The sequence below is a fragment of the Nematolebias whitei genome, chromosome 20, assembly GCF_014905685.2.
Source record: "Nematolebias whitei isolate Nwh7 chromosome 20, NemWhi1, whole genome shotgun sequence".
Taxonomy (NCBI): domain Eukaryota; kingdom Metazoa; phylum Chordata; class Actinopteri; order Cyprinodontiformes; family Rivulidae; genus Nematolebias; species Nematolebias whitei.
The window spans coordinates 22160016-22183017 of record NC_056517.1 but is presented as its reverse complement, the minus strand read 5'-3'; positions in this window follow the sequence as shown (position 1 = coordinate 22183017).

The following is a 23002-nucleotide window of genomic DNA, read 5'->3' as shown; positions in this document are numbered from 1 at the left end:
GTGGATGTGTGTGTGTGTATATATATGGTTGTGGTCATCTGGGATTTTTACCTGGCAACCCAAGTTTCAAAAGGATCCTGCCTTATACCTGTATGCAGCTGCACAGTAAAATGGAAGTAGGTACCTCATTTATTTTTCAAGTTATAATGCTTACAACATTCGCAGATGGACACTCGGAAGGTATTTCCAATTTTCCTCATGGCTCTGCAATGTGGAACCATAAAAACACGTGGCCTCCCATGACCCACTGTATTTACATAATGTATTGTTTCAAGATAAGTAGGTGAAACATTAAAGTTCATGCTCAATAATCAAGGTTTTAAAAAAATCCATCAAAGTTATGTCAGGTCATCTGGACAGAAACCAGTCTTATCACCAGCAAACTTGTTGGACCACTATGGGAGTGTTGTGCTTGCTGCTTGTGGGACTGAGTTTTTTATGGCTCCTCAGAATGATGAACTCCTTTGGATGAAGGGCGAAATGTTAAAAAAAAAAAAAGAAAGAAACTGTCCAGATGACATGACTTAACTTTGTTGAATAAGTAGGTGAAGTTTTATTTATTTGCAATTTGTTTTTATTTTAATCATGAATGATAACTAACTGGGGCAGCACGGTGGCGCAACTGGTAGAGCTGCTGCCTCTCAGCGAGCAGGTCCCTGGTTCAAACCCCGGTCCGGGGGCCTTTCTGGGTGGAGTTTGCATGTTCTCTCCGTGCATGCGTGGGTTTTCTCCGGGTACTCCGGTTTCCTCCCACAGTCCAAAAACATGCATGTTAGGCTGATTGGTAACTCTAAATTGTCCCTAGGTGTGAGTGAGAGAGTGAATGGTTGTTTGTCTCGTGTGTCTCTATGTGGCCCTGTGATGGACTTGCGACCCGTCCAGGGTGTACCCCGCCCCTCGCACAGTGAATGCTGGACATGGGCACCAGCGACCCCCGTGACCCGAAATGGAATAAGCGGGAAAAGAAAATGGATGGATGATAACTAACTGACCAATTGACCAATTCAGCTTTCATGTGGATCAATAACATAACATGACTTGTGATTTTTATTCACAATTTCAAGGTATTTCATTTTTCATTACATTTTTTATTCAATTTCCAGCCAGAATAAATTGTTCCATTAATGTCTTCAATGTCCCATAGGGTCCTTTTTAGCATTATCAACCACAAAATAATATTTTCAAAGAAGTCCCAAAAGGTACAAATCCTCAAAGTTGACTTTGAGCTACTTAAAACGTCTGGTTGCTTCATAATAAATGAAAATTAACTCTGCAGTCATTGAACACAATATTACAACAAAAGGCATATTCAGAAGGACATTCTGTAACTAACCTTTAAAATGAACTGCAGCAAGCTTGCTTTCTGTTCTGTCATTATACCAGTGACTAGAGATTTGTCTCTGGTGTATATACCGCATAGTAAACATGACCAAGCAGCAAATAAACAGCATGTTTCAGCTCTTGTATTGATTGTCGACAGAAGGATAAGGAATTGAAGACACAGTTGGATGTTGATGAACGTATCCCCCTTAGACCTAGTCTGGATTCAGCAGAATGTTAAGATTGTTTTCCTTTCTTTTTCAGAGCAATGTATTGCACATTAAATTTGCTTAAACCACAGCTTTAGTTGGTAAATAATGATCTTATTTGAACACAGTGGCAATTTGTTTCTATGGTAACACTTTACTATAAGGTACACAAAATTTGATGGGGAACGCCTCAGTAACAAAGCAGGAACAAATCAGGAGCTAATGGGTAGTTATCCAGTACTTACTGGGGAACACACAGCCAAGCCTTATTAGGGGACTACTGGTTAGTTACCTTGTAAATGAAGAGGAACTAATCAAGAACTAATGGGTAGTTACCAAGGAAACCAAAGAGGAATGAATCAGGAGCTAATGGGTTTTTAACCAGTACTTACTGGGGAACACACAGCCAAGCCTTATTAGGGGACTACTGGTTTGTTACCACAGGAACAAACCAGTAGGTAATGGTCAGGTAGTGATTAAGTAATGGTTGGTTCCTCAGTAAGTACTTGGTATGATGCTTCACTACATCAGTGAACAAAATAATATCCAGGCAATGATTTGGTACTCAGTAAGTGAGAGTCAGACATAGTTAAGATGACACCAGTACAAGATTATGAAATTGATAATGTCTTTCATCAATAGGATTACAAAAGAGAAAATCCAATAAAACCAGTAATCACTAGGAAACAGGTTTTTGACAATTACGAGCTGTGACCTCACTGGTGCAGGGTTTATTCAGAACACAACTTGATCCACTCTGAGAAGGTGCTATTTATAAGACTGAGTTGAATACAGCACCTCAGACTGAGGAAGTTTTTCGGACAAAAGACTAAATGTTTCTACATTTTTTTTTTTTTTCGTTTTTTTTTTTTTTAATGTCCAGAGGACCAGATTGAACTTTTTTAGATTTTTCTACCTGGATTATTGAGCATGCATCAGGTCTTATTGTGAAGTGTTACCGTTTCTTTTAAAAAAAGCTGGTTTCCTCTCATTTACAGAGCAGCTGCTACAAAATTGTACGTGTTTACTGTCAGCACACTGGTTCAAAACATCTCACTTTTAATTTACATGTACTGTATTTACCAGTTTCATACTTTGTAAATATGCACGAGGATTTAGCTAGTGTAAATATTTCGAAAAGTCCTTTATACTGAATTTTACAAAATCCAGTAAAAATGGACTTGTGGTTTTACCTTGGTGTACTTTACTTTTGTACGTCAGGTTATGAAAGTTTTTATTTGTGATGCACATTTCAGTTTATTTATATAAATACAAACAAACTAAGGCACAGGTTACTGTTTTGGCCCACCTTAACTCAAACATCATACAGCCTTTATAACACTGCACAAGCAAGTCATTCCAGCGAAAACTTGTCTTGTTTTTTTATTTTTTTTTTATTTTAGATAATTAGATTTGGACTCTTTTCAACAAAAATAAATCTACACTTTACCAACTCTAAATCACATTTTAGAAAAGAAAAGCAAAGTTCTTATTAGGTCATTCGGTATACCGTTTGTCACCTGCAAGTCACTGCTAACAACTGCTTCAACTTTCATAAAATCAATACCTCAGTATTTTAATTTTTTTCGCAATACTTGCCTGCCCACTTTGAGAGATTGGGTTGTAACCTGAAAATGGAACATAAAGTGCAGTACATAAAGTTGTGTAATATACTGAACATTGGTCCTGTAGGGTTCATGGCCTCTTTAAATATGAGCACAGGAAATTTACCACCAACCAATAGAATTAGGAAGCAGACAAAACACTTTTTTTTTCTCTCTTTGAGAGTCCAGGTTTGACATAACATCATGTGAACCTTTATCCACCTGAGTCAACTCTAAGACAGCCTGTTATAATGCCACATTATTTTATTCGGCTGGAACTTTGTAATTGTACAGTGCCTACTTTTCTTATCTGCTCCCCCAACATGTCACCGCTTGTTCACTGTGATTTTTAAGGAAGCCATCTTCATTAACCTGCCCTCCCTTCAGCCTCAGCTGTGGGAGTATTATTTCCCATTGGTGCAGCCATCAATACAAACCTTACATCTGTAAAGCTCTAATGTATTTTCTTCAGTGAGCACAAATAGATGTCTAGAAATGGCAGAAATCATATTTCTTCCCAGTACTCTGTGTTGCATTGCCATGTCACGACAGTGTTCATGCATTAAAAAAAAAACACAGATATTACTGTTTATTATTATATATTATAACTTTTATGGACATAATTTCTAGGTGCAGCCAATGTGTTGAGGGGATCTGTTTTGGTGGCCTTAGGATCACTTCTCTGTTTTTTGCAGATGATGTGGTCCTACTGGCTTCATCAAGTCGTGATCTACAGCTTTCGCTGGAGCGGTTCGCAGCCGAGTGTGACGCGGCCAGGATAAGGATCAGCTCCTCCAAATCCGAGGCCATGGTCTTGAGCCGGAAAAGGGTAGAGTGCCCTCTCTGGGTCAGGGAGGAGGTCCTGCCCCAAGTGGAGTTCAAGTATCTCAGGGTCTTGTTCACAAATGAGGGAAAAATGGAAAGTGAGATTGATAGGCGGATAGTTGCAGCATCTGCAGTGAAGCGGGCGCTGTACCGGTCTGTCGTGGTAAAGAGAGAGCTGAGTCAAAAGGCGAAGCTCTCAATTTACTGTTCGATCTATGTTCCTACCCTCATCTATGGTCATGAGCTTTGGGTTGTGACCGAAAGAACGAGATCATGGATACAGGCAGCCGAAATGAGTTTTCGCCGCAGAGTGTCTGGGCTCTCCCTCAGAGTAGAGCCGCTGCTTCTCCACATCAAGAGGAGCCAGTTGAGATGGCTCGGGCATCTGGTTAGGATGCCTCCCTGTTAAGGTGTTCCAGGCACGTCCCACAGGGAGGAGACCCAGAGGAAGACCCAGGACACGATGGAGGGACTATGTTTCTCGGCTGTCCTGGGAGCACCTTGGGATTCCCCTGGAGGAGCTGGCCCAAGTGGCTGGGGAGAGGGAAGTCTGGGCCTCCCTACTTAAGCTGCTACCCCCACGACCCAACCCTGAATAAGTGGAAGAAAATGGATGGATGGATGGATGGATGGATGGATGGATGGATGGATGGATGGATATTAGTGGTAGCTCCTCCTACATGATTGAAAGAGAAAAGTTAGATAAAGCTATTTCAAGTATGAAACTTCTTTAAACATCCTCACAGTAAAACTGCTTTTTACGTCACTGCAAAAATTCAAACTTTTATCAGATAATAAATTAAGCAGTACCTTGAAAAATTGTAGACATACTTTGTAAATGTGTTAAAACAATTTACAGTTCTGATTTTTTTTCTTATAGTGTCTCATTCATCTAGATTACACTAACTTTAAATGTAATTGATAAAGCAAAAGCACATCCTTTCTTGTTTTTTTTTTGAAGATGTTCCTACTCTCATCTGACAAGTTTCTGCAGTTCTAGTTATTGATTAAGGGTTTCATGCTTTTAAAACTAAAACTAGACTTGACTAGATTGACTTGCAGTTTTGAAATTCCCTGAAAAATTAATTAATTCACTCTTAATTCTTAATCAAAACTGAGGAGTTTTTTTCAGCTAAAAAGCAAAATAAGTCCCAGCTACCTTCTGTTTAAGCACTTGGGATGTGTGTCCCTCTCTGTGTTTCAGTGCTACCCAAAGTCTTGCTTATAATGAGGGAGCTGTTATGCAACAGGTTTATTGAAATAACAGCAGAGTTTGCATGTCCCCTCGTGCATGCCTTGGTACTCCGCCTTTCTCCCACAGACCAAAACATTACATGATAGATTACTTGATAAATCTAAATTGTCCCTAGATGAAAATATGAAAGGTTGTTTGTCTCGTTTGTCTCCATGTGTCCCTGTGATGGACTTGCGATCTGTCCAAGGTGTACCCTGCCTCTCGCACAGTGACTGAGATGGACACTGGCTCCCCCGCAACCATGCACAGAATAACCAAATTGAACATTCCAATTAAAATGTTGTTCTTGGCAGAAAGGATTGTACACTTACAGCTAAAGCACTGCTCTTATGTGAGCTTTGTTTTAGGTGACTCTTCATATCTTCTTGGATCTAATCTGAACCGACAGTGGTGTTGGAGAAGCGCACAGCCACACAGACATGTCTACAACAAAGCACTCTTGCACTTTCCATTTGTGTTGCTTACCTGTACATTTAATGTCTGTATTCACCTTAAATTAGAGTGACACAAAACATATTGTTCATTGAAATTGTATAAACTACAACTGTCATTTGTTGTTCTGTTCATCTTCTACAGTTGTAAAAAGGAGATTTTTTTTGTAAGATAATAAGAAAGTCGTTAAGTCAAGGTGCTTTAGTGATTTTATGAGTTTCTTTAGCTTCAACTAACTATTTGTCTACTTTACATTTCTGACTTAATTCATAATCATTTTCAGCTGCTGTCTGTCTTTGATTAAAATAAAAAAACTTAACTCACTTGACAAAATAAAAACACAAATAAAGGTAGTTAGTGATTATAACTGTGCTAATTTGTCACGGTGTCGGGCTGCTATGGTTACGCCATATTGTTTTACATTATTAGTGTTTAGCGTATATCTTAGATCTTTTAGTGTATCGTTTGGTGTTCGTTTATCATATATCTCTGTGTATATCTTAGATCTTTATACACTGTTTCTTTTTAAACTTCATATTTTTGCTATCGATGGGTTAACTGGGACCCTGTGTACATAATTTCGTTCCACCTCGTTCACCACATGAGTTGTGAATGATAATAAAATTGACTTGAACTCGAACTGGTAAAGACACAAACATCTCCCTCAAGAACTGATGTTCAGTAAACTATAGCAGGGCTAAAAGGGTAACATTAAATTCAGATTCATAAGGTGACTTCAAAAATGACTTTAAAAGAATATGAACCGATTGGATTGAATCCATTGCTAGAAACTACGTCTTATCAGGTGTCTTTTGTCTGTTGTTGTCTGTACCTCATCTGTGTTCTTTGTTCAAAACAGGTTTATGAATATGAATAATATGAATGAATATGGTAGTACTAGACAATTATTATAAGGCTGTTTGGTATAATATAAATTAAGTCGAAGTTTTATTTGAATAAAATGTTTAGGTTTTGTTAAACACTGGTTATACGGTTCACTTGTTAGGACTTTCTGGCTTGGTTCTAGCGCTGGTCCGACTCATTCAAGGCTGACCCTTACAGTAGCTACAATCCTGTTTATGGTGTTCATGGACATGAATTTAAGGCATCGTACTGGAATGGAATGGAAGCTGTCAGGTTTGGAAACTTCAGAATCTCATCTCTGCTCTTTGCAGATTATTTTTTTTCTTTCATCATGCACTGAGGCAGTTCACAGCCCAGTGTGAAGCAAATGGAATGAGAGTTAGCACCTCCAAGTCTGAGGTCTGAGTTTCAGGTTCTCAACCAAAAATGGTGAAATGCTCTAGTAGGGTGCAAGTCTTTTCCTCAAATGGAAAAGTTCACTTTTCTGTGAGCATTGTCCCGGTCATCCTCATCTTGTCATGAGTTGTAGCTCATGACCGAAAATAAAAGATCCTGGATAAAATAATTTTCCTCCATTGGGTGGCCAGGCTCAGATTAAAAGATTGGGAGAAGACCTTTGACGTTTGGGAGAAGTTCAGCATGAATACAGTTGCTGGAGCCTCATTTACAAAGACTTTCAAGGATAACCTACTGAAACATGGCATATGCTTAAATCGAGAATACAGCATACACACAAATAACTCCATTTATGAAACCGCATGAATCCAAGCACACTTCCTGAGTTCATCCTAATCAACGCTGAATTGAGCACACATGAAGGAATACCCAACTCCTCCCTTGACACACCTCCATTTAAATATGCAAATAGATTTAAATGCGACCAGCCCCTGAGGAATCTCCTCTCTGCACTATTGAAAAACACGTCTACATGCGAGAACAAGAGAAACTTCATAAAATGTGAGTTGGAGATGCTTCTAAATGAGGTAGAGGCTCGTACAAACATTGAGTTTGGCACACTGTCCTCTGGCTTTAGCGCCAAGCGCAAGAGGAGTTAGCGGGACAATGTGTGCAAAGCTGTAAATACTGTGGGGTCAGAACAATGCACACCCACAGAAATTAAGAAAAAGTGGTGAAACATCAAGGTGGATGTGAAACGGAGAACAACTCCCCATCACCACTTACATGGCCTATGCTGTTATTGTAAATGAATGCAGCAGTGTGGCACCAGATAAAGGGTGAGGCTGAGGCAATTCACACTTTGCGCATGTGTTTATTGACACCACTACTATACACACAGAGACTATCAGGAGCTTGGTAGAATGCTGTGAAATTGTAGTTTAACCAGCAAAAAACAGGAAGTCACTCACTTGAAGCCCTGACTAGTGATGATACAGTGAACAGGATGATATGTGGGGGAGCACAGGCTCCATGTGCATCAGGAGGGATTAATATTAGGACGATTAAATGAATTTACTCACCAAGAAGCCACCCATACTACACCATGCCAGCTTGTAATCTGTTCCCAATCATGCTGTTTGTTAGAATGAATGAATCTTAGGTTGAACCATATTCCACTTTACCACAATGTTGGTTAGTTGTTTTTGCACATTACATATAATTTGCTCATTGACTGAATGAAAATGCTTCCTGTTAACAAAAATATATTCATCCTGTGATGGTGCTTTTGTAGCAATGTGTATGAAGTCGATCGCTCCAATTACTTTAGGAATACTTGCTGTCGCTGCACATTGCACTTTAATGTTGGCCTCTTCAACTGCATTGTAGGGAATTTGATACACCTGGTTTATATATGGATGCATCCATCTCACACAGCTGGCATGACTCGGCACATGGCCGACTGGCACATTACGATCGGTCTTCCAGTTCCCTCTGACATGCCATTGTTGCTAAGAGCCCTAGTGTGGTCAGCAGAGCTATGTGTATGGGCAGTGCATGGCTCCTCGTTGTGTCATGCTCCAAGATGGGTCGCAGCTTCAAACACATATACTAAAGTATTGCCCTTGAAAGCCTAAAACGGCTGATGAACCACTTCTCAACATGGACCAGAAAATCATCTCTGTTTTTAAATTCACACTCTCTGCATATTGTGTCATTTGCCATACTTTAATAGGGCTAAAACCATTGTTGTTACTGTAAAGGTATTTTATGTATCACTTTGCACATCCTTTTATTTCTACTCATCTAATTGCATACATGTGGATGTCTTAATTGTTCATCATGTGTGTCCGGTCTGTAAAATAACAGCTTCCACATCATTAACAGTTTCCCAGAATCACCTCTTAATGTTGCCAATGGACCAATAACCATAAAACATGTGCATGCCAGCCATGAAGTTGGCGTGTGGCTGTGCACATTTTCGCGGTCATTTCATTCTTGATACATCTGAAGTTTTGCATGAAAAAGGGCGTACACCATGTTTTTGTGCGTATGCACAATTTGTACATGAGGCCCCTGGTTTTCTGCAGCTATAGGAAGAGGCTGAGGTCATTCTGATATCTAGAATGAAAGAGGATCTGGGGCAGACTCAGAGCTCTCAGACTGGACTACATTTCCCTTCCTGGCATTGGAACAACATTGGGATCCCCCTAAGAGGAATTGGAGAGTGTTGGTGGGTTTTCCTCCTCCTGACATCCTGGTGGTACAATCTTGAATAAGTAAAAAAAAAACTGAATGATGGCTTGTTTGGTAAAAACATATTTGATGTGTTCAAGAAGTCTAGACTATAATTTATTGTGCAGCTTTTCTGAGTCATCACTTACCTTTCATCTGGCTATCTTGCATGCCTAACATTGAAAACTGCTTTAAAATATATATAAAAAAGACCTTCTGGTTTACAGTTAATTAAATTTAACTGAAGGACTACATAAATGTGGGTGTGCCATGGGACGAGGACATTTGATTGCAATTAGATGGGTATTTATTTGTTAGTAATGACATTGTCTTTTTTCATGTCACTACCCATGAGCCAAACCAAAAATGCTGCAGTCAGATGGAGCTACTGGTGTTGATATAATAAAAGAGAGGTGCAGTGCAGAAGGTATCAGGGATTTGAGCTGAGAAGGAGCAGAGGTGATAGACAGAGACCCATCAGACCTGTCTGTGCTGTACTTTGAGCTCCTCTGAGAGATATGAAGCAGTAAACTCTAAGCCGCCTGCAGCTGTATCATACATATTATTGGGTTAGCTGAGGAAACCCAAGCCTAATCCTCTTCAGCTCTGCAAGGCAAAGCGGGGAATCAGGGCACAGTCATTATCACAACAGTGTCTATAGATTTTATTCAAGTAAATCCGTAACTTTGTGAGAAGGCAAATACTGGCATGTGATAAGCTTTAGTTTGATTTTTAAGGTATTTCATTTGACAATGATTACAGGCTTGTAAACACTCATAGAAAATCTAAAAATATGTAATACCTTCACCAGCACTATGTAAACAGAAGTGGGGTTGTATGAAGTGAGGAGTTTTACTTAACCTGGTACATATGCTTTGTCATCCTTATTCTCTAATATTTGCACACCTTTCACAATACAATAATCCCAAAATAAACACATGTAAAACCCAACTTCCTATGACTACCATCAAAATACATCAGGAAACGTTATAATATTCCAAATTTTACTCTTAAAATGTTAGGTTTTTGTCCGACTGTTTTTGACTTTGTTTCTACTTCTTTTCCACCGAGTCTGCAGGAATTGACTTACTGCTATTACTTTTGTAAAGATTAAAAAATAAAATGTTTTGTACCTTTTTGAACTGTTCCACTAATAAACTCTCCTCAGTTCAGAGCAGGCTCTTCAGTTAGATCTCAATGCTTCACAGCCTGCTGTGAGACAACTCTGTCTTTGGAGTGCTCGTGGGTTTGACTTTAAGTGAGTTGTATTTTTCTGAAAACAGTTCTGAAGACTGGTTCATGATCTGAGTGTCCTGTTAGGCTTTTAAAAAAAAAAAATTAAGCTACTTGATCAATTTCCAGGTAGTGTTTTTCAAGCTTTGTCTTGTTTCTTTGAACCTTTGTTTCCTTTAATAATTGTTAGATTTTGTGACTGATTGTCCTGTTTTGTGTTTGTACCTGCCTGGCAGGGTCATTTCAGCATCTTTATAGGAGTGTGTGCTTCTCATTTGAACAAAGAAGGCTTTTTTCAAAGGAAGATGTGTTTGTACAAAAAAGATATATAAAGTACAGTTAGTTCCAACATTTTTTTTTTATTATTTCCCCATTGTTCTGAGTAGATCTTAGGTTCACTCCTGTAATGAAATCAAGGTGACCACTGTTTCCTCTCTCATATACTGTACACAAGCTCACTTATTAAACATACTTTTTGGTTAATATTTAACATGATTTTATGATATAGTAAACTTATCTGGACGCATGTTACTAAGCAAAGAAAGAAAAGAGGGATAGATATTATTTCTCTTGTTTTATGTTCCTTTGTCTTCATTTCCTCCTTTACCTTGGGCGGCTGTGGCTGAGTGGTTAGAGCAGTCGTCCTCCGATGCGAGAGTTGGGGATTTGAATCCACCAGCAGTCACATGTCGAAGTGTCCCTGGGCAAGACACTGAACCCCTCATAGCCTCTGATGTGTGTCCCATCAGTGTATGAATGTGATCTAAAAGCAATGATTAGAATGATTTGTTCAATTAGCTTTGTAGTGATCTAGTAGAGTGCTGTATGAATGGGTAAATGAGGACAAAGATTGTAGTGTAAAGTGCTTTGAGTGTCTTGAAATAAGATAGAAAGGTGCTATATAAGTACAGTCCATTTACCATTTACCGTAGTGAACAGGTGGGCAACATTATTTCCCAAAGGGCCACATCAAGACATTTTAATGCAATCAAAGGGCCACATAGAGAATTGAAAAATAAATTTTCTTTATGAAGATTGTAGCATACTTAGCATGGTTTATAATATAGGTCTTTCCAAATTCCTTTTGGAATATTAGACATTTTGTAACTCAGAATCAGAATAAGCTTTACTATCATTGAAATCATTGAACCAAGATACAGTGTAGCCTCTTATCCTTTTTAGAATACTTTTAGATAGAAAAGGGGAAAAGGCCATGAGGGTGGATAGCGGTATTACAAAAAAGATCTTTTCACATCTTGTCCTGTCAGGACACGATTTGAGACATCAAAAAACTCTACCAGCAAGCACATTTATAAACACAATTACATATGCATTTGATATCAAGACTGTGAGATTTGTCCATGCACTTTCAGCTATGCCACAGTTCTGAAGATGTTGTTTAATCGGTAGTTTTGATAAGTCTGCACAGAATTTCTCGGGGGGTGGGGGGTGGGGGGTGGGGGTGGAATGATAGATGAAGCTTTTCCCCTAGTTACCAATGTCCCAGGAGAAATTTGATTTTTGGCTTGTATCCGAGGCCAAACGGGGGAGTCAGATTCAGATAAGCTACATTTGTTGAATTTCTACAGACAGACCTTTTTTTTTTTGTCAGCCTTAAGTCCTGCTGGAACTTCCTCAATCCAAAATATTCAGATTTATCATAATAATAATAATAATAATAATAATAATAATAATAGTAATAACAATACTTTATTTGTATATCACCTTTCAAACAAATGTTACAATGTGCTTCACATTAATCAATTAAAACAACATCACAAATGAGATCAGAAACACAAAAGTATACCAAATCAATTAAAATGGATAACAACATTAAAGAAAAGGGTATTCCTCTCCACTGATCCACGTTATGAGCCTCCTCAACATCTATCCCATATACTGTTGAGTCCTAAAGCCGCAGGTGGCCTGTGATTCTCACAAATTGTCTCCATCTTATGGTTTAGCTCGTTAATCAGCTGATTTTGAGTACGCATAGAACAAACCAAACGTAGACTCAGAAGCTTGCCATGGCCGAAACTGCTGCCGATATCTTCTTCAAGTTAATAAAACAGAGCACTGCCGATGCCAAATAGCAGAACCCCTGCTATCATAAATTCAATAAATGTCTTCAGCGTCCTCCGGAGACAGAACTGAAAGAGATATCAGCAGATCTCTGATGTACCCAGCAGTGCGAGTCTCAGCTGGGCAAGAGGGTTCTCCAGGACACTTTCGTTTTGTTGAAAAGATTTTGTCGATTCTGTTGAAAGTCCAGGTTGTCAGATCCTTAATAGTGTCTTTAATTCAGGAGATGGGTACCAGAAGCTCTGAAACACACAGAGAGCAGGAGCAGGAGGAAGAGGAGAACAGGGGGCGGGAGAGGAGAAGTGTCAGTCTTGAGTGAGAGCCAGAGGAAACAGTAAACTGGCACTTGTGACAATATATTACATATGCTAGCTTAACATGTTATAAATGCTAGCAAAAATATGCAAAATAAACTTGTATATTTGTGTTTGTAAGTATTTAAGGTTCAGTCTTGTTCTGGAAACACAATGACTTAAAAAAGGGGGGTTTAAAGTTTTGAGTAAGATGTTTAATTTAAATTTCCTCAAGTGTTGATAAATTGCTGCTTTTTTAAATCAATCTTTATTTTTAAAACTTGTTTTTTTGTTTTTGTTTTTTTACTAAGGATATTGGGGGCCTGATGGAGATTGTCCAAGGGCCACTTTTGGCTCTCAAGCCTTAAGTTGCCCACATCCATCGGCCTTAGTGGTTTATTCACATGACAATTAATCCAAAACTCCATCAGCATAAATACAATCTGACAGTTATCGTTTAAGACTTATTACCAGGTGTCACTCAAAGCAAAAAACAATTTAGAAAGTGGATAATGTAATAAGGCAGTAAAGGAGACAATCAAAGTTTCAGCATCTTGCTTCACCTTAAGGTATTTTAGCATTTGACACATAAACTGCCACTAATCCGCTCAAATAAAATAGCCTGTGTCAAAGTTTTACCACCACTGACATTTCCAGGGAGAGTCGTTTTAAGCAATCTGTGCTCTAACAAAGACTTTTTTTTTCTGACATGTTCAAAAATGACAGCTGGCTTAGTGATGTTTCCATTTAAAGGTGGCCCTTCAGCCTTAAAGCAGAGTTGTCCTCAAACAAACTCGTGCCATTTGAGCATGTGTGTTCACGTGTGGCTTTTATTCATTTTTTAAGAATGTGAGCATTCATCCACAGCTTGTGTCATCATGTGGCCGGGCTTCAGCACAAAGCTTTAAGGCTTATATGTCATCCAGTGTTGCATCAAAAGGACCTTTCAGTCATTTCAAATATGTTAAACCATTTTATTTTTAGTATTTCTACGAATGAAAAATACTTTGGGATATAAATAATTTGAGAGATTTTTACATCTTGTTTTCATCATCTAAACCTTCTTTTTAAATAGTAACAGCTAGGTAGTTTTGTGAATATCTTATTTTGAATCAAACTGTTTTAAATGTTTACAAAGATGCCTCGTTCTGAACCGTGACATCGAGCCAGTGTTTCTCCCTGTCTATTTTTTGCATTTGCTGTTTGTTTCGCCTTCTGCAATTGAAGTTGCTCACGCTTGTTGGTGCTGTGCATAAAGCCAGATGGTGCAGAGCTTTTACTTTATTACTCAAATAGCAGAATAAGTGTGGAGGGCAGAAAGCTTCATCTGCTGCATGGAAGCAAGCGTGCGCTGTCAGATTGTCAAAACTTGGGCTTGTGATCTGCCTGCCGTGTAAAGAGCTTTCTGTTGTGTTTGTATTTGCTTTGTTAGTCTCTGCTGTTCTCTGTGAGTGACTTTAGGATTCCTATTCATGTTTAATATTTTTTAAGCATTGGCACTTATACTTTGCGTGCATGTGTGTTTGTTTCTTATGAATAAATCTTACTTTCTGTTCCATTTCACTAATGTTTTTACCATTTATGTAGGATAAGTAGACCTGATGCACAAATATATATATATATATATATATATATATATATATATATATGTGTGTGTGTGTGTGTGTGTGTGTATTAATATGCATGAGCAAGGGAAGAAAACAAATTATTCTTTTTACAACACAAAATGAAGTCTTCTTTACACAATGTGTTTTACTGATGCAGCTTGTTTCAGTATTGTTTTGTCCCTCGTCACGGAGAAAAAAGTGGGAGTTGGAAATACCCAGTTAATAGTACTTTCTTATTATAGCACAAATAGTTGCCAGTAGGGGCGACATGTGGCTCCGTCGTAGAGTTTCATTCGGGCCCAAAAAATCCAACCCGACCCAGCCAGTAGTCATAATTTCTGAGCCCCACCCAACTAGAGTTGCATTTGGGCCCAAAACATATGATCCGACCCGGCCCCAGCCCACATTCATATTTTCCGAACCTCACCCGACATGACGAATTAACAGTAATTACAGGTCCAAACCCCCCAAAACCCTGACATTTTTAATTAGTTATTAACAGTCGGGGAAGCGCAGCTGAATGAAAGCGGCAGAAGATTCTGAGCTGAGATGTGTTTGTACTTTCATTGCCATAAAAAAGCATTTAAACCCCGTTTCTGCCTGCATTCTTCTGAATTACTGAGGCACGTGGACATCTCTGACACACGCGTCTGCTTTGGGATCTCACCTGTTTGGGTCGTTGCGCGTCCGCTGAGTGCAGCGGCTGAGTGAAGGTCCATTTAGACGATGGATCGCTGCCTGGCAGTACAATCCCACTTTAAGCTTAGCTGGACTTTTTACCTCTTTCAAGGCCAGTCAGCTCGCGGTAAAATGGCAGCGCGCAGCTGGTGGAAGTATGGCAGGCCATGTTATCATATAATTGGATCGCGGCTGATCCTGACCTAATTAAAAGCCTGAGACTGACCTGCCCAATTAATCACATTATAATGGCCTAGCCCAGCTCTAATCCGGGTAGGTCCGGGCCGGTTTTCGGGTTCGGGTTAGAAATGACAGCTCTACACCCAACCCAACAAATTAACAGTAATTACAGGTCCAAACCCAACATTTCTAATTAAGCTTCGACTGCTTATATAGTTTCTAACTGTCAGCAGACGCACACGACTAAGGGGGCAGAAGATTGGAGCTGAGGGGGTGTTTGTCCTGTCATGGCTGTCAAAGCACATTAAATTCATGCTTTTGACTGCATTCTGCATTATTCAGACACAGACCATGCTCTGACATGTCTGCTTTGGGATCTCACCTGTTTGGGTCGTCGGCAACGCACGTACGCTGACTGCAGCAGCTGAACGTCCATTTGGGTGATGGATCATGTCCTGGCAGTACCAGTAGTCCCATCTGAAGCTTAACTGAACTTTATTTAAACTCTTTCAAGGCAGATCAATTCGTAGTCAAATGGCCGCGTACGACTAGTGATTGTATGGCAAGCCATGTTGCCATTAAATTAAATTGTATACCAAGCCATGTTGCCATATAATTGAATTGTCAGACGTGTGCGTCTGCCGACGCAATCAAAAGCCTGACACCGACCTGGCCCGCCCATCCAGCACATTATTATGGCCTGGCCCGGCCCAAATTTGTGTAGTGTCGGGCCGGGCTTCGGGCCCGGGTTAGAAATGACAGCTCTAATCAGCTGGTAGAGCTGTTGCCTTTCAGCGAGAAGGTCACCACATCAAATCCAGGCTGGGGGCCTTTCTGGGTGGGGTTTACATGTTCTCTCTGTGCTTGCGTGGGTTTTCTCTGGGTACTCCAGTTTCCTCCCACAGACCAAAAACATGCATGTTAGTTGAGTGGTAACTCTAAATTGTCCCTAGGTGTGAGAGCGAATGGTTGTTGGCCTTGTTTGACTCTATGTGACCTTTTGATGAACTTGTGAGATGCCCAGGGTGTCTCCCGCCTCTCACACAGTGATAGCTGGACATGGGCACCAGTGACCTCCATGACCCAAAACGGAAGAAGCGGTTTAAGATCATGGATGGATGGATAGTTGCCATTAGAAAGAGTTTAATCAAAGCATGTGATATGCCAGTTAACAGATAGTTGGAAGCCACATGCAACAAGGCATTTTAAAATAAATTCAACTTTTCTAACAAATTAGCTGTGTTTGTTTCACCTGTTAGTCATCAGCTTTTACTTTTTTCAGAACAATGCTGTGGTCTGTCTTTAGCTTTCAGTTGGGAGAATATAAAATGTGCCATGCACCCTCCTTTTTTAAGTGATGTAGTCCTTTTTGGACTCCTTGATTCTTAAGACTCAGCTCTTAATCTCTGGGGCTGCTCAGAGTGTGCCCTTCACTGCAGGAGGCTGCTCCGAAATACACATTTTAAAACCAGAGAAATCAATTGAACTGAACTCCTATTGAGCTTGGCTTTTGTTTTGAATTCTCTCAAGCTCGCAAAGAAATGTTTGATTTGCACACCTCAACATTACTCCAACTTCTAAAACTGAAATTATTTTGTTTTGCAAAACACAAATTAAAAATAGATGATAAAAATGCTGTTCAAAGCCATATCTATGGGCTGTTTTATATTCAAACCAAATGTTTATGGAAATTAATTTAACTTTACCTTTTTTCACTGTCTTGAAAAGTCAGATGGACAGCTGGATGAATGAACGTATATAGATAACCATTGCATTAGTTGTTTTGACAACAAAACAATACTAAAAGGGAGAAATTTTATGACATTTTTAACTATCAATAATGTCTGATAGGAATACTAAATGCAATATATCAGAATATAACTTACTAAACTTTAGATTATCATCAGATTATCCTTTGTAAGATTTTTTTTTAAATGAATGCAATCAAACAGTTGTTTTTTTTTTTTTGTTGCATATTTTGATTTTGCTACTCATTCAAAGGACTTGCAGTACAAACTGAAATGTGTGGAGTTTTATGCTTGTTAACTGCAATGGGTTGTCCTGCTTTATGCAAGCTGAACTCACAGGCAAATCACTCTCCCTCCCCTGCCTCCTGAGCATAGGGTCTTTGTTAGCCAACTCCTTATGCAAGATAATTTGGACTGGTGCAAGAATGTGCAAAAACAACAACAACAAAAAATTAAAACATTTAAAAATGTTTTTGCCATGCATGACAGAAATTACAACCTTCAGCGTATTTTGTGTCAATAAAACAAACACAATAAAGACTTACAAATTGTTTCTTTCTGAAACCAATTTTTTTCCAAGTCTGTCTTTAAAACAAATCTGTTTTCAAAGGATAGAAAATTGTGCTCCTTTGTTTTGCATTATTAAAAGTTTCTGCACACTCTTCATCCCCTGCATAAACGTGTTAAAGCAAGGTGTATGGATAAGGATGGGATGGCAGGATTGGGGTAGAATGGGATTTGATTTTTGTGTCTTGTTCAGCATAATGTTGTGACCATAGCCCCTTAAAGTCAATTTCATCTGGATCAGTCAATGACTGTAACAAGGCACTTCAGATCCCTTTAGAATCCTGATTAGACTTTTCGTAGTGAAAGTTGTATCCCATCTTAATTAGTAAGGAAATATTGATTTAACATGAGCAGAAAAATAACTCTCTCATCGGAAACCCCTGCACCGCACAACACAGTAAAAAGTTTAGACAGCTCCTCTGAAAGTGCTATGGTGACAGGGATGAACCGCCACGATCACCAGTAATTCTCCAGTTTACCCTGACGTCTGGCCTCAGCCTCTAATGGGGAATTCATGTGACTGATTGGCTCTCTGGTGGCTGTAATTACCGAACGTCTTCTCACCAGCGAGGGACAGCCTTTGTCTCAATTAGCGCTCAGCTTTAGGCTCCCTCCTCTCAACACCTCACTCCTCTGAGTTGTTTGTACCTGCTGTACACTGCAGCGCTATCACTTCCATCCTTGGCATGACTTTGAAGATTAGCTGCTGAACCACGAGGAAGCGTTTGAAGTGTTGCAGTTTCTTTGAAATTTGTGATGCAAGGTTGGTGAGGTGTTTTTTTTCCCCCCTACCTTGTCAAAGTGTTACACAAAGTTTCTGCTAGCTTTGAACATTTGAGCAATAAGTGGAGGGAGCAGTCGGAGGCATAAACATGACATGATGGAGATTTGTATCATCAAAGTCCAACTGAAAGCTGTTTCAGACTTCACTTTCCTCTGCGTCCCTTCACACCTAACTGTCACTTTTATTTGTAGGGAAAACATCCTGTTCATTCATTGATCCTATGTCAAACATCTAACTTGCAATGTATGAGAAACAAATGCCACCATAGAGGTCCCATGTAATATATTTGTCCTCAACATTAAAAACAATACAGCATTCATCCAGTTGCATTTTAATTTAGACAGTTGCGTTGTCTTGATATTTTGCTTTTGTCGTTGGCTTTTGTCCAGTGGTGTGGTTTTCACCTCAGGGCCACCATCTAAATGCTAATACCTATTTAATATTTATTCTTCCTGTTGGAAAAGTTGAGTGCCCAGAATAAATTTTGCATGTATTTTGCACTTGGCAGACTGATCACAAATAAAAGTCAAATCGACTTTGGGAACAGCAATTTGGGACAGAGACATTTAATGGCCTCAAAACGTGAAGTCGTGGCCAAACTTTCTTGGCCAACAATTCATATCTACACTGGCTTCTTACCACCAATATGATACCAGTGAAATGTACAAGATATTGGTTACATCCAGAGTGACCCTATCAGCAAGATGCACTTCACAGCAGATTTTTCCTCTTGGTGAATTTCAGCCTCGACAATCTGCTACACAAGCAGCCGAAACAGGGAAGAGGGTGAGAGGCGAGCTTCTTCTCATCAAACAGCTTCAGTGCTACAGTTGAGAACAGCCCCTGCTGAACCACAGGTCACTGCATTCGTGCAGATGGACAACCAGCAGCATCACTAGAGGGGGAGGGGGGGGGGGGACAATGTCAAATTTATCTTTCTTCCATCCTGTTGGATTTTACCTCAAAAGCAAAACCACAACCATACAGCCACACGTGTAGCTCCTAATAAAAACAATGATTTTAACTCAAAGAATCTTAATTGTTGCAGCGACATCATACAGATATATTTAGCTTTTTATGGTAATTCTGTAAATTAATAGATTTTTTTAAATTATTTAAATTCTCTTGAGCCTCTCCTAAGCCTTTTGAAGTCTAAGCAGTAGCTGTCATCCTTTTATAACATCAATAAATAAGAAATGTATTTTTGAAAACTGTTAATTATAAGAAGCTGCCAACAAGATTAGGTGAAATGTCTTTAATGCAAAACGCACTGCTGTTCAGCAGTACGACTGTTTGAGGTTATAAACCCATAACTTGGGTTTCTTTTTTTATCACAAACATGTAGCTAAAATAATACACCTGAAAAAGCACTGGAGCGTTATTTAATCTTCCTGCAGAAAGCATGTTATTATATGCAAAATGAGGACATTTCTGAGGGGAATATAAAGCGTGCCACTTTAGTTTCTGCAGTAAATGAGCTTACAACAACTTTCTTCACTAAAGCTCATGAGTAATTAGATTTGTTTTTTGTGATTATCTAAAATGATAAAATGTCAACATATTCAAAAAGTAAATTAGAACCAAGATCAAAATAAAGGATGAAGCTGCTGCCATTGACTCGTTTATGTCACCATAGTAACCTCGCTTATGTGTCTGTCACCCCCTGAGAGCACTCTATAAAACACGGGGAGATTGAAATGCAGACTAGAAAGTAAGTCTCAAAGAAACAGTGGCTATACAACAACTGAACCTTGTGCTATTTGAGTCATATGTTGTAGAAGCGTTTAGTCGTCGCACCTGTTGCCATAATTTTTGTTTCTACATTGTGTTTTATCATAAATATTACAAGGTGAAATTATACTTTATTTCCAGCCTTTTTGATATCAACAGGGACTGTACAATGAGGGAGGATGGGAGGAATACAAATCTGCTGTTTTCCTCAGAGAAAACCTGCACTTAAGAGCAGTGAAAATCATGATTAAACAGAAAACACATGAATGCTCCTATGTAGACGCTTCCAGCATTTTATATTTAAGCCTGTACACACAGTGGCTTTGGTCCAGTGATGATAGTTTCAAGGTCACGGGCAAATATTCCTAATTACTTTTCCCTCGTCTGCAGTTCAACCATAGATGATTGATTCTGATTATTATTAATTTTTTTTTGTTTGTTTGTTCGTTCGTTCACTTAATTTATTTGGGCAGCACGATTGAGCAGTTGGTAGAGCTGCTACCTCTCAGCAAGCAGGTTACCTGGGTTCAAATCCCAGTCCGGGTGCCTTTCTGGGTGGAGTTTCCATGTTCTCTCTGGACATGCATGGGTTTTCTCCAGGTATTTCAATTTCTTCCCACAGACAAAAACATGCATGTTAGGCTGATTGTCCCTAGGTGTGAGTGAGAGAGTGAATGATTGTTTCTCTCGTTTGCCTCTATGTGGCCTTGTGATGGACTTGTGATCTGTCCAGGGTGTACCCCGCCCCCTGCACGGTGATTGCTGGATATGGGCACCAGTGACTCCTGTGACCCAAAAAGGAATAAGCGGGTAAAGATAATGGATGGATGAATGGATGGATGGACGGACGGACGGACGGACGGACGGACAGACGGATTTATTTATTTATTGATGTTCTTCTTGTGAACATTAAGTGTAACTTTAAATACCAAAACAGCCAGGAGATACCAGACTTTTCCAAAAATTACATTGTAATTTCTTTGTAACAGACAAATCCAATTAACACAAATCTTTAATGTTGGTCCTAGCAGATCTACTGTTGGGTCTAAAGATGCAATCATCAACAAAAAGAATATCAGAACTTCAAACTTCTTCTGTATCGCCATGTCAAAATTTTAAACATCATAGTAGATATTTGGAATTGGTATTCATAACTATCTAATTTCTTGAATTTAGATAATCATAACAAGGGAGAATTTGATTTAAAAAAATAGCGTAGCTATTTTAATTTATTGTTTATGCGGTAAACGCTGTGTGATTAAAAGGTTGAACTTGCACATGATGACAATAGACAGCTCGCTGACTCTGCTCTTAGCTGGACTTGCAATGTACTGTGCACCCCCTGCAATATATAATGACAATATTAGAAAACTATTGCAACCCAAATACATTTTCAGAGTTGAATTTATTGGAGTTTTGCAGCTTGCAACAAACATATAATAAATGTTGTCATGAATATATCTCGTCTCCTTTAAAACTCCCTTGCAATTAAGTGTTTTCAATGTATTTTGCTGTGAAATTACATATACTGACATTCCAGTCTTTAGGAATAAGATTAGTGACTGTGAATGTTTGAAACAGCAGTTGCATTTAATGCAGTTATTGGCCTAACCATTACATTAACATGTAAGAAAGTTTCTTTCAGCTGCTTCCTTCTTCAGGTCATCACAGCATATGTAAGATTTAGTCATTTGCTTTTTGCACCCAGATGTCCCTCCTGACACAATCTAGGCTTGAACCTGCAACCTCACTATTACAAGACAGGGTAGTGTCCACTGAGCTACCACAGCCACACTGTGAGGGACCAGACTCCATTGAGGACAAAAAAGTGTTCAAAGTAGAAAAAAAGTTTTCAGTTTTAATTCTTCCAAAAAATAGTTAAAGCCTAAAAACTTAAGGCAAGAATAAATCAAAAAGTAAGTAACAAATTTGGATCCAAACTGACTAAGGTCAACTGAACTCTAACTGAACACAAAAAAAACCCTTCCCCTTAACAAACAAAAGGCTGCTTAAATAGAGGTGGAGTAACCTAAGTCTACCACATGAGGGAGGCACAACATGACAAAGAACAAATAAATACAAAATTAACTAAAGCATCCTATGAAACAAATAAAGCAAAACTAACTTTAACTTAGCACAAACAATAAGTGAATATTTAAGTGACAAAATTAACTATTGAGATCAACTTGAAACAAGTCTCCCCCTTCAGTCTTTCAGAAAATGGTTTGCTCCAGGTTTCCTCCTCCAGCTGTTTTATATCAGCAGCACCTCAAACAAAAAACAAGTGTGTCAACCATTCAGACAGACATTAACTAAATGAAATGACCAACTTAAACAGACTATAAGCTGTAACTAATATGAAGAAAAAATAGATACTAACACGATGTGGTGGTGGTAGGAGCATCCACCACACACTCCCCCTCCTCTGAAGGTTCGCTGGCGCAGCGGGACAAGTAGTCAGCCGTAATATTTTGTCTGCCAGGGATGTGTTGCACCTCAAACTTGTAGGGCTGCATGGCAAGGTACCAGCGGGTTATTCGACTATTGGTATCCTTCATCTTCCCCAGCCATTTTAAAGCCTTGTGGTCAGTTTCCAATACAAATTGTCTCCCCAGGAGATAATAGTGGAGTGAGTCCAAAGCCCACTTTATAGCCAGGCATTCCTTCTCTATTGTGGAATAACGGGTTTCTCTAGGAAAAAGCTTACGGCTGATGAAGGCGATTGGATGACGATCACTTGGAGAACCCTGAAGCAGCACAGCACCAAGACCTTTATCCGATGCATCGGTTTGTAAAATAAACTCCTGCTGGAAGTCAGGGCAATGGAGCACAGGATCTTTACTTAAGGCCTGTTGAATATCTCTGAATGCTTGCTTAGCTTCTTCAGACCACTGTAGAATATTCGGGCCCTGAAGACTGGTCATGTCTGTAAGAAGAGAAGCTCTAGCAGAGTAATTAG